The sequence below is a fragment of the Gambusia affinis genome, linkage group LG05, assembly GCF_019740435.1.
Source record: "Gambusia affinis linkage group LG05, SWU_Gaff_1.0, whole genome shotgun sequence".
In the NCBI taxonomy this organism is placed as follows: domain Eukaryota; kingdom Metazoa; phylum Chordata; class Actinopteri; order Cyprinodontiformes; family Poeciliidae; genus Gambusia; species Gambusia affinis.
In genome coordinates, this window is record NC_057872.1 from 1,633,611 (window position 1) to 1,652,952 (window position 19,342).

A 19,342-nucleotide genomic window follows, 5' to 3' on the forward strand; every position below is an offset into this window, starting at 1 on the left:
GATTGTCATGCACAAAAGCTACAAATGACTGTGCAAAGTGATTTTATATATATTAAAAATGTGTTTTCGGTTTTAACTTTGTGGGTGTGCTGCTTTATTATTTGTGCCTTTTTTATTTTTATTAAATTGAATATAATTTCAAAATTTTTGTTTTTTCAGATTGGCTAAAAAAGTGAGCTAATATTGCTAACAGATTAATTTCTGAAGTACAGAAAAATACATTTTAGATGCACAAATATGAACATATGTATTTATATTGAAAACTGATCCAATACTGTTGTAATAATAGTATTTACCATTATGTTTATCAAAATTGTATTTCAATTAATTTATTTATCACCTGAATAATTGATTACTCAATTACAAAATACTTGTGTACAACTGGCCTAATTGGTGGTAGATAGTGATCAGGTGAACATTTGTATAAATACTGACTTTTTTTCTTTTAATGTCACAGATTTCTGCGCTGGAACCCAGGATCAGCGGTCCACCTGTCCTGTCGGTAAGTGCCTCACATTCTCAAGCCGACAAAAGGTATGCTGCATTTTCCCGCAATCACCAGTGCACATGCATGGCACTCACATTTTTAGCTTACCACAATGAGGGGTTGCAGTTTGACACAGTGTTGCTTGACAGAGTGATTGAAAAAGGAGACCAACTTTATGTCGGCGTTAAACAGCAACTGATCAGTGATGGAACGTTTCGTGACAATCACTTGACATTTGAAGAGATGCCTGACCATGTGTTGACTGACAGGAACATCTATGCAGTACACACAACTGGTTTAAGGGTAGGTCATGTTTTTGCTGGTAGCGGGAGCCCTCAAGGATCTCGACAATTGGGTTTGCCTCTTGCCCTGCAACTGGAATGTCTGTCTGAAAATGTCACCCATGCTTTTCTTTTGGTGACTCCAGAGTGCATTGCAGTTTTCAGGGACAGAAGCGGTCGGTTTGGAGTTTTTGATTCCCACTCAAGAAATTCAGCAGGCCTGCCCCATCCCAGTGGAACTGCAGTAATGATGACTTTCTGCAACCTGTCTGACATGGTCAACCATCTGCTGAAGCTCTTTCGAAACCGCGGCCCCAATGCCACCTATGAGTTTGTGCCAGTAGGTTTTGTCAGGGAGAATGACGACCCTTCTCAGGATTTGGCCTTTCAGAACATTTCATCTGTAGCCACACAAAGAAGTCCAACTGCTTTTAAACCAGACAGCACCTCTGAAGAGGAAATGCCTCCTTGGCTTAGGGAAGTTGCAAGTATATTAGAAGAAACAGCTCCAACTATTCCAAATGTATCAAAAGTTCCTAAAACCAATAGAAGAAAAATTAAGAACAGGGTCAAAATGCAACAGGGACAGAATGTACTAAATAAAATGAAACAAAGTTCATCTGAAAAAGAAAAATATCTGAAATCTCCAACATTTAGGACCAAAAAACTACAGGCCTTAAAAGAAACATACATTCTTCATCAATCGCAGAGGAAGGACCAGATCAAAAATAGATATAGGACAGATGCATCTTTTCGGAAGAGACAAATAAATTACGTTATGTACAGATTCAACTTTGTCCACAGCTTCAGAGCCAGTCGTAAAGTCTACATGGCTGAGTATATAAGGAAACGGTTCAGAGATGATCCTGTCTTCAGAAGCAGACAAAAATCACACATCAGGAATCGCTTCAGAAACGATTCAGTCTTCAGAAGCCAACACAAAAAGTCAATGCGTGAATACATAAGACGACGATTCAAAAACAATCCCGATTTCAGAAGCCAACACAAAAAGAAAATGCGTGAATACATAAGGCAACGATTCAGAAACAATCCCGATTTCAGAAGCCAACAAAAAAAAAAGATGAATGAATATATGAAGGACAAGTATCATAGTGAGCCTGGTTATCGAGTCAAACATAATAAAAAATGTGCTGCCAGCAGAAGAGTCAGACTATCAAGACAAGCACTGGCCAAAAATTTAACACTGCAGCATGCTTTGCGAATCAGAAGAAAGTACAAAAGAAATGTAGGCTTCCAACTTGAAACCCCACGCCCTCTGATGAGTGACAAAATGAAAGCTGCGATACAAAACTTTTATAAGAACATTCAAAACGGACCCACATACGTTTGCACCGTGTGTCACAGAGCTCTTTTCCCCAATCAAGTAAAGCACTGTAAACGAGATAAATATACCAAGAATATGCGTGTAGTAGCTGATTGTCTAACAGGTATGTATGTTCATGTGTGTGAATCTGCATGCTCTTCCCCATGTTCTGTACCTGAAGAGAGGTTGGGGGAGTGGATCTGCTACACATGTGACAGCCATCTAACTAGAGGAAAAATGCCATCGATTGCTGCTGCCAATAACCTTCACCTGGCTTCGGTTCCCACAGAGCTTGCGGAATTGAATGTACTTGAAAGGCAATTAATTGCAAAGATTTTACCTTTTGCAAAAATTGTTTCCTTGCCAAAAGGACAGCAAAGGGCAATACATGGAGCTGTTGTTTGTGTTCCTTCTGACATGGAAACAGTTGTAAATAGTCTTCCGAGGCCCCGTGAGGAAGCCCAGCTGTTACAGGTGAAGCTTAAGAGAAAACCAAGTACAAAAGGGTACCAATACTTTTACACGGTCAACATGAAAAATGTCTTGGGTGCACTAAGAAAGCTTAAAGAGAGTCACCCAGATTACAAAGATGTAACTATAAATGAAAGTGCAACATTTGAGGGTTTCCAAGATGGCCAGCCAGTTGAGGACGCTGATCTACAGGCAGAGGAGGCTGAAATGGATGCAGCAACAGACCAGCAGCCTGACCACATAGGGGCAGAGCATCAGGCACTTCGCCCTGGTCTGATCTTGGACACCTGCATGCAGCCTCCTGACATAGCACAGGAAGTATTATCATATGGAGAAGGGATTTTCAGCATTGCGCCGGCTCAGGGGAACAAGCCCATCTCCTTCTTCAGTGTTCCAAGACTTGAAGCCAAGGCATACCCTGTGCATTTCCCAACTGGGATAAATACATTAGATGAATCCCGCCGTGTTGCACTTTCACCGAGTATGTATTTCAATGTACGGCTTTTCTCAATAGATTCTCGGTTTGCCAAAGACCAGAGTTACCTTTTCTTTGCTCAGTTTGTGACAGAAACTCATATTGCCAATGATAGTATGTCCATTCAGACAAGAAAAGGTAAACCAAGCGCCAAAGATGGAAAAAATATTTCCAGCAAAATGCTCCAGAACAAAGAGGAGTTGGAAAAACTGATCCAAAATAAAGAGGCCACCCGTTTCATGCAACCCTTGAGAGGAACTCCTGCTTATTGGGAGAAAGGATTACGGGATTTGCACGCCATGGTGAGGCAACTTGGAAAGCCCACTTTCTTTTGCACATTCTCTGCTGCTGAAATGAGATGGCCAGAAGTCATTGAGGCCATCAAAGGTCAACATGGGGAGCAGGTAAGTTTTTCTGAGCTTGACTGGAATGCAAAGTGTGACATTCTTAGAAGTAACCCTGTCACCGTCATGCGCATGTTTGAAAAGAGAGTGGATGCACTTTTCAGAGACCTCATTCTTTCCCCTGCGCAGCCCATTGGACCAGTTGAGGATTACTTTTATCGTGTGGAATTTCAGGCAAGGGGTTCACCCCATATCCATGCTGTGATATGGATAAAGGATGCACCTGAAATGGAAGACCCCTCATTTTGCGGTGAAGTCATAAAGTTCATCGATCGTTATATATCCTGTCAGTTGCCTGATGAAACCAGAGATCCAGAGCTTCACAAAATTGTATCAGAGGTTCAAATGCACAGCAAAAAGCACTCAAAATCTTGCAAAAAAGGTAATGTTGAATGCCGATTTGGATTCCCCAAACTACCAATGGACCGCACCAGAATCACGGTCCCAGTAATTGACTTTGATTTTGAAAATGATGCCGAAAAACCAAAGCAAACTAAGCAAAAAGGTAGGAGAAAGTCCAGAAAATCTAGATCACCATTTGTCTCAAATCTACAAAGAGAGGCAAAGAGAAAACTGAAACCAATTAGGGATTTACTGAAAGATGACAAATCATCTTTCAGGGATTTGTCAGAGTTACTCCAGGCTTGTAATATGACCAAAGTAGAGTACAATGGCCATGTGGATGCTCTCACTTCTGGAATGGTGGTAATGATGAAACGCGATCCTAAAGATAGCTGGGTTAAGCAGCGTACAACCCGATCTCCTCCGTGCATGGAGCAGCCAACATGGACATTCAGTATGTGCTTGAGTACAGCTGCATTGAGTACATGATGTCCTACATAGCCAAGCCAGAGCATGAAATGGCGCAGTTCCTCAAGTCTGTTGTAGATGATTTAAAAGGCGGCCAATGTTAGCCAACGCGATGAGATGAAAAAGATCATGCAGGCTTATTCAAAACAGAGAGAGGTCAGTGCTCAAGAATCTCTTGCGCGCTTGTAGCCTACCTCTCAAAAAGTCCTCACGCAGCGTTCTTTTTCTTCAAACAGATGAAGGCGGTGTAAAATGAGCCTTCCGATGAGTAAACTCATGAACCTGTCCCCAGATGAGGAAAATGTGTGGATGACAGGATTGCGGAAAAATATCTCAACAGACCAGAAAGCGTTAGAATTGAACACATGTGCCTGGCAGAATTTGCGTCAGAATACCGGGTTCTATATGGCAGACAAATTGAAGGGCCAAGCACGCAATTCCCTCCTTAATGATGCAGGATACATCCAGAAAAGAACTATGGGCAAACCTGCAGTTATTAGATTTACTCGTTTCTCTGAGAAAAAAACCCCCGAAAAGTTTTACAGGCGGCTTCTGAAGTTGTATTTTCCTCATAGACGAGATGAGGACCTTAAAAATGAGGAACACACAACGTACGAAGCCTTTTACAACAACGGGTTCCGTGGTAGATATCGGGCTAAACATTATGTGGATTTCAATCGCAAAAGGTATGAAGGGCAAGGTAAAAAAATTGACAAAATTATGGAAGAACTAAAAAGCAGGGACCGGTTAATCGTGGAACACTTTTGCACCCGAGGTTGAGGTAGACCGTTTAGAATGCGCTGCTGAACGACCACCATTGCAAGAAGATGAAGAGCAAGATCCTATTCCAGATTATGAAATTGATGTCAGCACTGTAGACATGCCAAAAATTGAAGCTCCTAAATTGAGCCCTGATTTCATCAGACAAATGTACAGGAGTTTAAATGAGACTCAAGCGTCCGTGTTTTATGCCATTCGCGATTGGTGTCTGAAGCGCGTCTGGGGTGACGACCCAGAACCGTTCTGTTATTTCTTGACGGGAGGAGCTGGTTGTGGTAAATCTCATGTCATCAAATGTGTTTACCAGGAGGCAACCAAGCTCTTGCGCCAGCTTCCTAGACTTCTTGAAATTGGTGACATGTCCAAGCCTACCGTGCTCCTCACAGCTTTTACTGGCACCGCAGCGTACAACATATCGGGGAAGACTTTACATTCCATCTTGAAACTACCCAAGAGTTTAAAACCACCATACAAGGGTCTTGGAAATTCATTAGATGACGTGAGGGCAGTTCTTTCTAATGTAGAAATCTTAATCATCGATGAAATCTCCATGGTCTCCAAAGACCTGCTTGCATATGTTCACTGGAGATTTCAACAAATCAAGGGGAACAACAGGTTCATGGGTGGGGTCTCTGTTTTGGCTGTGGGGGACTTCTTCCAACTTCCACCTCTTGGACGAGCTAAACCTCTTTGTGTCACCGAGGATGGCATGCTTGATATCTGGAATGAGAATTTCCAGATGATCACCTTAACGGAAATCATGCGGCAGAAAGATGACCGAGCGTTTGCAGAGCTACTGAACCGAGTTAGAGTTAAAGGTAAAGCGGATTTGCTTAGTGAGGATGACAGGACTCTTTTGATCCAAGCTGTTACTGACCCCGAAGAATGTCCAATGGATGTCCTACACATTTTTGCAACAAACAAACAGGTGGACACCCATAATGCAGCAGTTGTGGCATCTTTAGGTGCAGTAACAGTTGATATTGAGGCAGAGGACTACAAAGAGTTACAAAGACAGGAAACATGATTTACTTGGGCTGTTGTATAGCGGGCAACAAAGCGAGACTTGTGTAACAACATACAGGCTGGTTTGGGTTTTAGGGTAATGATTATAAGAAACTTGGATGTAGAGGATGGTCTTGTGAATGGAACGTTTGGCACCATTTCTGATATTGTCACTAGTACCAAAGATGGAAAGACTAGTGTAAAATTAATTGGACTCAAATTGGACAACCCCCTTGCTGGACATACAAAAAAAATTCAGGGTAAACCAGACGGCTTCGTTTACATTGAGAGATTTGAGGAACAGAGTAGCGTAAAGGGAGTGGTACGACGGCAATTTCCAATCAGGTTAGCCTTTGGTTATCGGCACACAAGGTCCAAGGGATGACTATGAAGTCTGCGGTCATTTCCTTGAAGCGTATTTTTGAACCTGGAATGGCATATGTCGCCCTCAGTCGCACAACTTCCCTGGAAGGACTTAAAATCATTGATTTCGATGAAAGTAAGATCTACGCTGACGAAAACATCAGAGCAGCTATGGAATCAATGAGACCAGCATCGTTTTTGCACACCAGACCGCTCTTGCATTTTCAGTCTGGTCATCAGGGTGCAACATTAACAATTGTCCACCACAATGTCGAAGGTCTTGTCTGTCACTCTGAGGACATGAAACAACATCATGAACTCATGTTGGCAGATGTCTTATGCCTAACGGAGACTCATTTGTTTGGATCTTCTGTTCCAGCTTCTTGCCAAATAGAGGGCTATTCTTTCTTTTCACGGAACAGACATGTCTCCTACTCGAACAGAGTCGACATTGCTACCAAAGAGGGAGGGGGAGTAGCGACTTACTGCCGGAGTCTTCTCCAACCGCAGGAACGTAGATTCTTTAACCAGGTTACCGATCTTGAATTTAACGTCGTCAAAGTGGACACCCCAATCAAAACCCTCATCGCGACAGTTTACAGGCCTCCAAGTTATGATCTTAGAACATTTTTAAGAAATCTGACAAACCTCTTGGATGGCCTGAATTCAATGGATATTCAGCCCATTGTCGTGTTAGGAGACTTCAATGAGGACCTTATTCCTCCAGGGAAAAAAGCCATCAGTGAGTTGTTTAGAGCCAAAGGCTTTATGCAACTCATCTCTCATCCAACCACAGAAAAACGTACTCTTCTTGACCACTTGTACATCTCCAATCCAGAATACTGTGTCCAGTCGGGTGTCTTGCAGGCTTACTACAGCTACCACAATCCCATATACTGTGTGTTGGCTTCAGTCTAAGCTGCATCTACAGTGGATTGCAAAAATAGTCATGTTTCTTGAAATTTTCCATATTTCATCACATTACAACCACAAATGTGGAAATACAGTGGAGAGATCAAGTATATAATATACTTGATATATAATATTTTTCCAGGTATATACTAAGTAATACACACTTTTCAGTTTATTTGCAAAAAATTCATTCAGTCATGTATATTTTTAAGCCTCCCTAATAGAGTCTATTCTGGGGTCCTGGAAAAGATGGTCCGTAAGGCCCTGGAGAATGCATAGGAGTTCATCCAAACAATCTACATGTGTTTTATGTACTCGCAGAAGGCTTTTGACAGTCTCCCTCTGGGAACCTTGCGGGGGGGGAGGGTGGCGGGTTCTCTGGGAGTATGGTGTCCAAGGTCTTTTGATATGGGCTGTAAGGTTTCTGTGTGATTGGTACTAGAGTCTAGTCTGCATTGCTAGCAGTAAGTTGGACTCTTTTCTGCTGAGAGTTGGACTCCGCCAAGAAAACGAGCCCGACTCTGCTGGCAATGAACACCAGACTCTGACATCGGTCATAAAGGGACCTAACAGCCCCTATCACAGGGCCTGATACCCCATACTCCTGGAGAACCCCAGCATGGTTCCCAGAGGGACACAGTCGAATTCCTTCTCCAAGTCCACAAAACACATGTAGAGAGGTTGGGTGAACTCCCATGAACCCTCCAGGACTCTGCTGAGGTTATAGAGCTGGTCCAGTGTTTTATGACCATGGTGAAAATCACACTGCTCTTCTTGAGTCCTACTTTTGACTATTTGACAGACCCTCCTCTCCAGGACCCCCAAATAGACCTTGCCAGGGAGGCATTACTCCCCACAAATATATTTGTGGTTGTAATGTGACAATATGGAACAGTTCAAGTGGTATGATTACTTTGTAAGCACTGTACATCTTAATCCCGAATTCATGACAGGAAATTCTTGTTGGAGAAAATGTTAAGATCTCATGTCATTCTTAATATCAATTTATCTAACTGCGGTCTCTTTCATACATGCAGCAATCAGAAAGCAGTGTGGATTATATTTTTTTATCATTGTTACAGAGGGTTTGATATGTATTTAATCATTGTACACATTTGTGAATCATGGTGTAGCTTGTGGATTTTGTTGTAGGCATAAAAATATTTTTGTACAGTTTGTGAATCATTGAATCATACTTATTTAGCTCCGTAGAAAGGAGAATTTATAATCAGGTTTTTTATGTATACATGAAGGTTTGAGCTTTGAGAATACGAAAGTGGCTGATCTTGAAACACTTATCGGTTCTCTGTAAGAGTAGTTGCTGGAAATATTGGACCAGGAAGCAGCAGATAAAACAATCAGTTACACGTATATTCTGTTCATTTTGAAATCAAAATTAATTCAAATAGATCTTCAATCTGGCCCAGAGCATTTTCCTTATTTTTCTAATCCGGTTACAGTAACTGTTACCCTTCAAATTAATCTAATTATTTGCGAAACTCGTTCTTTATTTTGTAGCATTCAATTAAAGCTCTCCTTGTTTTATCTCTCCCCAATCAACACTGTAGTTTTACTGCTGCAGCCCCTAGTGGTTACTTCACTACAAGGACAAAAGTTCAACTCACTTTTGTCCTGTTGGATCCCTCCACATAGTCAGAATTTGTCCTGTTTTGGTGGAATTAACCTTTTTTCTTCCAGTTTAGTCTGTTTTTGCAGGTTATTTTGCAGGTTGTTCCACACAGAAGCTATCCTTGGAGGCTGCCAAGAAAGAGAGAGAAACGAGAACTGGAAGTTCAGCCCATGAAAGGTAGCAAATGTATCTAAATTGTAGCAGCCTTAAAAGTAGTTACTTTTTGTTGTTGATAATATCTGTTTATTGACGGAATGACTTGTCTATTTTTAGTCCAGAACACTCTGGCCTACCTCATGGACTTGGACCCACACCCAATGAGAAGATGGAGTTCTTGTTTTTTTAGAAAGGTACATGACAAATTAAGCAAATTTTGTTTTAACTTGAAATATGATGATGTTGTATATGTAGGTTTTATAGAAGGAATCCAGTGCATATATGCCCTTTTTCTTGGGTCACATTGGTGTTTATATCTATGTTAACCATTCTTAAACTTAGTTTAAACAAAGTTTAATTTTACTTTATTCATTCATAAATCAAATAGATGTTTAAAAATGTCATGTATATTAATTTGGTTTTTGTCTGTTTTTTACTACAGTTTGTGATGTAACTCAAGATTGGATGGAAGAAGTTGGACAAAGACCTTTGAAGAAGCAAGTTCTTTATTGTCATTGTTTATAATTGTAAATAGTTTTTCTTGTATGTATGTATATATTTAAAATAGTTTTATTTATACTATAGAGACTGTAACATGTCATGTTAGATTATAGTTTCAGTTCCTGTATGTGTATATAGTTATAGTTCCTGTATGTGTATAGTTATATAAGTTTTATATTTATAACAAGTGAAACATCATGGCAAAGCCATGATGTTTCACTTGTGAGAGTAAATCTGTCGGGCCTCACCTTGACACTCAGGCAACAACCCTGAGTGCCACATGGCCAGACAGGACACATGTAAAATAAAAAACATAGCAAAATTTTTTATTTTATTTATATTCTTTAAATGTTGTAATTTTAGTTCATTGTAAACTTTACCTGCAAAAACCTTGTAGAAATCTTTAACATTGTTCAATATATATTTAAACTGTGATCTGTTGTGTGTGTGGGTTATTTAATTAAAATTTTTTCTTTGTCACTATTATTAAGTATATTATTAAATAGCCCTCTCATTTTAGCTTATACACTTACTTTATCATACTGAATGGTGCATGTCCAGTTTACTTAACATTCTTGTGATTCTATTGATTACATTGCAGCTTTCTTTAGCATTGATGCAAATTGTTAGCATCAGAACGCTGGGTCCAAACCGACGGGCACACTTTGGCAGGCCCCAGTTAAATTTCTTCAGGAATTTTCTAGTTGGGGCCTGCCCATAGCAATGCATAAGGAGAGCAGTGACTGACTTGCGAAGCAAGTCAGTCACTGCCTCCATGCATTGCATGGCAGGCACCTATTGTTCTACACCCAATAGAATGTCTCTTTATTATTCTTAACTTATTCTTCCGTCACCGTTAATGCGGCTTTCAGCATTGAGCCCACCCACAAAAGTGGTATCAAAAGCGTCTTGGCTCGATCCCGTGAGGTGTGCTATTACTTTTGGTGGGATTTGGAGTTACCATGCGGCGTAAAAAGCAAAAAGCGACCCCAAAATCACTAACGAGCTCACCAGGTGCTCTCGTCGTCAAGGGCGAGGCAACCAGTAAATCCTGAAAATACCCTATTTTGAGGATTTTCTGTGTCGTCATAACTTTATGTAGAAAGCGCCATTCAAACTTCATTTTGTAGATACGTCCGTGATCTCTTTTAAAGTGAAGACAGCTCAATATGTATTATGGTTTGTCCACAACTTCTTTCTAAGCGACCCAAAGTTTTTGATTTTTGGAAAAATCAGAGTGTGAAGCTGCTCCGCTAGAGTGAGAGTCAGAAGCGACATTTTGACCCCAAATCATTTTTAACTTCGCCCTCACGCTCACAAATATTGCATGATTGGTATCAAACTTGGTCATGACATTGATCTGCCTGCTCGGTCAAATGTTTTCAAAAATTATCTAAGCGCTTACAGTTTTCTCTCCAGGTGCTTCAGAGCAAAGTCATGCGCCAGGGTAGCAGACAGATCTCACTGATTCACTTCCATGTATTTCTGAAAAATTTCAGACCTTGGCACACACTTTTTTATCTCATCGCTGTTAATACTGTAGTGAGGTAGAGATATGAATGGCGGGACTATGTGAGGCGACAAATAGCCCTCTCATATGCTTCAAGCGGTTTTCGAATATGTATTACGGTTCCCGAGCAGGAAACAGTTTTTGCAATGCTTTTTTAGTCAAACTGGCTGGCTCAAACAGAGAATTGTCTCCCCTGGATGTCTCACTCACAGCTGGCAGAGGATTATTTACCAAGCGGAACCCAGAGCAGGAGAGCTGCTGAGGACTACAAATACGCATCACTGTAGTTCTAACTACTAGTTCAGTTAAAACAGAGGAGGACTGAGCTGGCCTTTAGAAAAACTTGCTGCTATGGGCTGTATATAACTAATTTAACCCTGTCACTGTTACACATGGGATGAGTCTAGCCCTTTGAAATGAAGCTTACTGAAAATTTCAAAATAAAAGCCCTTGAAAATTTTTACATCAGGTCATTGCTTTTTTGAGCGTTATATGACTGATTTAATCCAATGACTGTTACACATGGGATGACTTTGACCCTTTCAAATGAAGCTTAACAAAAATTTCAAAATAAAAGCCTTGGGAATTTTTACATCATGTAATTGCTCTTTTTGGCTTTATGTGACTGGTTTATCAAAGCACTCTTACACATTGGATTAGTGTGGGCATTTAATATGAAGCTTACTGCAAATTTCAAAATAAAAGCCTCAATATGCCCCTCTGGACAGTGCACGCCGGGTGCAGTGATATCATTCTGCATTATCTGTTTATCCGAGGTTGAGGGAACTGCCTTGCAGCAAGGCAGTTCAATGCTGTTTAGCTTAAATAAGCTATTTTCTATTTTCAGACTTATTAGCCATGTTTAGTATACTTAATGGAGTAAGTAAATGACAGTAAACATTCTAATGATACCCACATGCTACTGAAAGTATTTATGCTTACATTAGCATATTTGCTCATTTAGCTAATACACTTACTTTATCATACTGAATGTTGCATGTCCAGCTTACTTAACATTCTTGTGAGTCTCCACATGCTATTGATTACATTGCAGCTTTCTTTAGCATTGATGCAAATTCTTAGCATCAGACCGCTGGGTCCAAACCGACGGGCACACTTTGGCAGGCCCCAGTTAAATTTCTTCAGGAATTTTCTAGTTTATTATTCTTCTTTATGGCTTGTCACGCTGCGAGCCCACCCACAAAGTGGTATCAAAGCGTCGGCTCGATCCGGAGGTGCTATTACTTTTGGTGGGATTTGGAGTTACCATGGCGGCGTAAAAAGCGACCCCAAAATCACTAGCTCACCAGGTGCATCTATCGTCAAGGGGATGAGGCAACCAGTAAATCCTGAAAATACCCTATTTTTGAGGATTTTCTGTAAATCATAACTTATGTAGAAAGCGCCATTCAAACTTCATTTTGTAGATCGTGATCTCTTTTAAAGTGAAGACAACACGTCAATATGTATTATGGTTTGTCCACAACTTCTTTCTAAGCGACCCAAAGTTTTTGATTTTGGAAAAATCAGAGTGTGAAGGCCCGCTCCGCTAAATGAGAGTCAGAGCGACATTTTGACCCCAAATCATTTTTAACTTCGCCCTCACGCTCACAAATATTGCATGATTGGTATCAAACTTGGTCATGACATTGATCGCGTGCCTGCTCCGGTCAAATGTTTTCAAAAATTATCTAAGCGCTTACAGTTTTCTCTCCAGGTGCTTCAGAGCAAAGTCATGCGCCAGGGTAGCAGACAGATCTCACTGATTCACTTCCATGTATTTCTGAAAATTTCAGACCTTGGCACACACTTTTTTATCTCATCGCTGTTAATACTGTGAGTGAGGTAGAGATATGAATATGGCGGGACTATGTGAGGCGACAAATAGCCCTCTCATATGCTTCAAGCGGTTTTCGAATATGTATTACGGTTCCCGAGCAGGAAACAGTTTTTACAATGCTTTTTTAGTCAAACTGGCTGGCTCAAACAGAGAATTGTCTCCCCTGGATGTCTCACTCACAGCTGGCAGAGGATTATTTACCATGTAGCGGAACCCAGAGCAGGGAGAGCTGCTGGGACTACAAATCGCATCACTGTAGTTCTAACTAGTAGTTCAGTTAAAACAGAGGAGGACTGAGCTGGCCTTTAGAACAACTTGCTGCTATGGGCTGTATATAACTCATTTAACCCTGTCACTGTTACACATGGGATGAGTCTAGCCCTTTGAAATGAAGCTTACTGAAAATTTCAAAATAAAAGCCCTTGAAAATTTTTACATCAGGTCATTGCTTTTTGAGCGTTATATGACTGATTTAATCCAATGACTGTTACACATGGGATGACTTTGACCCTTTCAAATGAAGCTTAACAAAAATTTCAAAATAAAAGCCTTGGGAATTTTTACATCATGTAATTGCTCTTTTGGCTTTATGTGACTGGTTTATCCAAAGCACTCTTACACATTGGATTAGTGTGGGCATTTAATATGAAGCTTACTGCAAATTTCAAAATAAAAGCCTCAAAAATGCCCCTCTGGACAGTGCACCGGGCGTGCAGTGATATCATTCTGCATTATCTGTTTATCCGAGGTTAGGGAACTGCCTTGCAGCAAGGCAGTTCATTAACGATTAACCTTAAATAAGCTATTTTCTATTTTTCAGACTTATTAGCCATGTTTAGTATACTTAATGGAGTAAGTAAATGACAGTAAACATTCTAATGATACCCACATGCTACTGAAAGTATTTATGCTTACATTAGCATATTTGCTCATTTAGCTAATACACTTACTTTATCATACTGAATGTTGCATGTCCAGCTTACTTAACATTCTTGTGATTCTCCACATGCTATTGATTACATTGCAGCTTTCTTTAGCATTGATGCTAATTCTTAGCATCAAACTGGGTCCAAACCGGCCACTTTGGCAGGCCCCAGTTAAATTTCTTCAGGAATTTTCTAGTTGGGGCCTGCCCATATGCATAAGGAGAGCAGTGACTGACTTCGAAGCAAGTCAGTCACTATCCATATGCATTCCTATTGTTCTACACCCAATAGAATGTTTCTTTATTATTATTTTATTCTTCCGTCGAATGCTTTGCCTCTTGAGCCCACCCAAAAGTGGTATCAAAAGCGTCCGATCGGGAGGTGTGCTATTACTTTGGTGGGAGTTACCATGGCGTAAAAAGCAAAAAACCCCAAAATCACTACTTGAGCTCACCAGGTGCAAGTCTCTATCGTCAAGGGATGAGGCAAAGTAAATCCTGAAAATACCCTATTTTGAGGATTTTCTGTGTCGTCATAACTTTATGTAAAGCATTCAAACTTCATTTTGTAGATCGTCCGTGATCTCTTTTAAAGTGAAGACAGCACGTCAATATGTATTATGGTTTGTCCACAACTTCTTTCTAAGCGACCCAAAGTTTTTGATTTTTGGAAAAATCAGAGTGTGAAGGCGCTCCGCTAAATGAGAGTCAGAGCGACATTTTGACCCCAAATCATTTTTAACTCGCCCTCACAAATATTGCATGATTGGTATCAAACTTGGTCATGACATTGATACGGCGTGCCTGCTCCGGTCAAATGTTTTCAAAATTATCTAGCTTACAGTTTTCTCTCCAGGTGCTTCAGAGCAAAGTCATGCGCCAGGGTAGCAGACAGATCTCACTGATTCACTTCCATGTATTTCTGAAAATTTCAGACCTTTTACTTTTTTATCTCATCGCTGTTAATACTGTGAGTGAGGTAGAGATATGAATGGCGGGACTATGTGAGGCGACAAATAGCCCTCTCATATGCTTCAAACGGTTTTCGAATATGTATTACGGTTCCCGAGCAGAAACAGTTTTTGCAATGCTTTTTAGTCAAACTGGCTGGCTCAAACAGAGAATTGTCTCCCCTGGATGTCTCACTCACAGCTGGCAGAGAGGATTATTTACCATGTAGCGGAACCCAGAGCAGGGAGAGCTGCTGAGGACTACAAATCGCATCACTGTAGTTGAACTAGTAGTTCAGTTAAAACAGAGGAGGACTGAGCTGGCCTTTAGAAAAACTTTATGGGCTGTATATAACTAATTTAACCCTGTCACTGTTACACATGGGATGAGTCTAGCCCTTTGAAATGAAGCTTACTGAAAATTTCAAAATAAAAGCCCTTGAAAATTTTTACATCAGGTCATTGCTTTTTGAGCGTTATATGACTGATTTAATCCAATGACTGTTACACATGGGATGACTTTGACCCTTTCAAATGAAGCTTAACAAAATTTCAAAATAAAAGCCTTGGGAATTTTTACATCATGTAATTGCTCTTTTGGCTTTATGTGACTGGTTTATCCAAAACACTCTTACACATTGGATTAGTGTGGGCATTTAATATGAAGCTTACTGCAAATTTCAAAATAAAAGCCTCAAAATGCCCCTCTGGACAGTGCACCCAGGCGTACAGTGATATCATTCTGCATTATCTGTTTATCCCAGGTTAGGGAACTGCCTTGCGCAAGGCAGTTAACGATAACCTTTTAGCTTAAATAAGCTATTTTCTATTTTTCAGACTTATTAGCCATGTTTAGTATACTTAATGGAGTAAGTAAATGACAGTAAACATTCTAATGATACACATGCTACTGAAAGTATTTATGCTTACATTAGCATATTTGCTCATTTAGCTAATGCACTTGCTTTATCATACTGAATGTTGCATGTCCAGCTTACTTAACATTCTTGTGATTCTCCACATGCTATTGATTACATTGCAGCTTTCTTTAGCATTGATGCAATTCTTAGCATCCGCTGGGTCCAAACCGACGGGCACACTTTGGCAGGCCCCAGTTAAATTTCTTCAGGAATTTTCTAGTTGTTATTATTCTTGTACAGAATGCGGCTGTACCGCTCTTGAGCCCACCACAAAAGTGGTATCAAAGCGTGCTCGATCCGGGAGGTGTGCTATTACTTTTGGTGGGATTTGGAGTTACCATGGCGGCGTAAAAAAAACGACCCCAAAATCACTAACGAGCTCACCAGGTGCAAATCTTAATCAAGGAGGCAACCTCTAAATCTGAAAATACCCTATTTTGAGGATTTTCTGTGTCATAACTTATGTAGAAAGCGCCATTCAAACTTCATTTTGTAGATCGTCCGTGATCTCTTTTAAAGTGAAGAACAACGTCAATATGTATTATGGTTTGTCCACAACTTCTTTCTAAGCGACCCAAAGTTTTGATTTTTGGAAAAATCAGAGTGTGAAGGCGCTCCTAAATGAGAGTCAGAGTGACATTTTGACCCCAAATCATTTTTAACTCGCCTCCAAATATTGCATGATTGGTATCAAACTTGGTCATGACATTGATACGCGTGCCTGCTCCGGTCAAATGTTTTCAAAATTATCTAGCGCTTACAGTTTTCTCTCCAGGTGCTTCAGAGCAAAGTCATGCGCCAGGGTAGCAGACAGATCTCACTGATTCACTTCCATGTATTTCTGAAAATTTCAGACCTTGGCACACACTTTTTTATCTCATCGCTGTTAATACTGTGAGTGAGGTAGAGATATGAATGGCGGGACTATGTGAGGACAAATAGCCCTCTCATATGCTTCAAGCGGTTTTCGAATATGTATTACGGTTCCCGAGCAGAAACAGTTTTTTACAATGCTTTTTAGTCAAACTGGCTGGCTCAAACAGAGAATTGTCTCCCCTGGATGTCTCACTCACAGCTGGCAGAGGATTATTTACCATGCAGCGGAACCCAGAGCAGGGAGAGCTGCTGGGACTACAAATACGCATCACTGTAGTTCTAACTAGTAGTTCAGTTAAAACAGAGGAGGACTGAGCTGGCCTTTAGAACAACTTGCTGCTATGGGCTGTATATAACTCATTTAACCCTGTCACTGTTACACATGGGATGAGTCTAGCCCTTTGAAATGAGGCTTACTGAAAATTTCAAAATAAAAGCCCTTGAAAATTTTTACATCAGGTCATTGCTTTTTTGATGACTGATTTAATCCAATAAATGATAAATTTGACCCTTTCAAAGCTTACAAAAAATTTCTGTTTTTAATCTTACATTTGCCTTTTATCACAGCTAAACAGAGGAAGTAAAAATAGCTTATTAATTCAAAAAAAGTATTATCTGAAACAAAAACATAATTTACCTGCAACTGTGAGTTTTATGCAGTTCATTTTTTATTTTTTTATTTTCTGCATTTTTCTTTATTTTTTCTTTTGGAGAAATAAGTAAACAAGCTGACTTTAAAAGCTTAAGTATAAATGTTATCATTAATATATTGATTTATGAAGAGTTTATTTAATACTAATTTAATTTAAATTTATTGTGATTTTTGTGCTGTTACACAGCTTTTTTTTAGCATTTCTGCTTTTGCATCACAGCGGGTCAAATGGCACCAGCAGCCTGTTATTTCTATTCTAGGAGGATTCTGCTATGATGCTGCAGCATAAAATCAGGAACTAGTTATTGAACTGAACTGAATAGAACTATTGAATTATTATCTTTTACTAATCGAACTGAAACTTTTCATTGAACTGAGCATCTGGTTTACATTTGAGCTGAACTTAGTAAAATCATACTTTGATTTCATGTTTATGTTTCTGAATGTGATTTGAGTATTTACTTTGATTGTAATTTTTTAAGGTGCACCTGTAAAAGAAAGGGAAAATTTAACTCAAGGGATGTATCTTAAAATAGTTGCAACCTGGAAAGAAACTGTCTTTAATCAAATTAGTCTAATTAAAATAACCTAGGCGCTAAAGAGCAAAAAGGAAGATATTTTTCTTTTCTCATTTTTAATTTTTTATTTATCATTATTAAAATCTGCAGAGTATTTTTGGTTTATATATTGATTTTATATGTGTGTGCATTCAGTAAATTGCCCCTTTTTCACTTAAGCAGCGGTCTCTGGATTATTATTTTTCTTGCTTAGCAGAGCAAATAGTCTCAAGGGCACAGTGCAACTTTTAGATGTGCTTGCTCAAACTGAATAGAATAATTGGCTCTGAACTGATCTCACAGGTGGGAGGAAATTCCATTTATTACAGTGTTTTGTACCATGGCACTCAAACTGCAGGATTTCATAGCTGGAGTTAACTGTTAGAGCAAACTTCAGTCTGTTAGCTTGATACTGCTCTTTTTGGGCGTTATATGACTGATTTAATCTGGCTGTTACACATGGGATGACTTTGACCCTTTCAAATGAAGCTTACAAAAATTTCAAAATAAAAGCCTTGAAATTTTTACATCATGTAATTGCTCTTTTTGGCTTTATGTGATTTATCCAAAAGCACTCTTACACATGGATTAGTGTGGGCATTTAATATGAAGCTTACTGCAAATTTCAAAATAAAAGCCTCAATATGCCCCTCTGGACAGTGCGCATGCGTACAATGATATCATTCTGCATTATCTGTTTCTCTCAGGTTGAACTGCACAAAAGCAGCATTAGCCTTTTAGCTTAAATAAGCTATTCTATTTTTTACTTATTAGCCATGTTTAGTATACTTAATGGTGTAAGTAAATTATGATACACATGCTAGTGAGCTGATTATCATGCTGAATGTGCATGTCCAGTTATAACATTCTTGTGATTCTCCACATGCTTTGATTTTTAAGCTTCATTGATGCAATTGTTAGCATCACGCTGGGTCCCGGACTTTGGCAGGCAGTTAAATTTCTTCAGGAATTTTCTAGTTACCTGCAGATGTTAAGGAGAGCAGTGGCTGACTTGGAAACAAGTCAGTCACTATAGCATTACATCAAACCTATTCTCACCCAATAGAATGTTTCTTTAATACTTATTTATTCATATTAATGCATAAGGCTTCTTTCAAGTCAGTCACTATACAAATGTACATTGTTCTACATAGAATGTTTCTTTATTATTAATCTCTAGCATGCCAACTGATTACCATTGCATTTTGATTTGTTACTGAATTTTCATCTTATCAAACTCTTCAAAGTCATGCTCATTCTAGGCACCTATTTCAGAATTTTTAGTTTATTTTATTCTTCCGTCAATGCTCGTGGCTCTTGAGCCCACCACAAAAGTGGTATCAAAAGCGTCTCGTTCCGGACTTACTTTTGGTGGGATTTGGAGTTACCATGGCGTAAAAGCAAAAAGCAAATCACTAACGAGCTCACCAGGTGCAAGTCACTGTCAAGGGGCGAGCAACCAGTAAATCTAAATACCCTATTTTGAGGATTTTCTGTGTCGTCATAACTTATG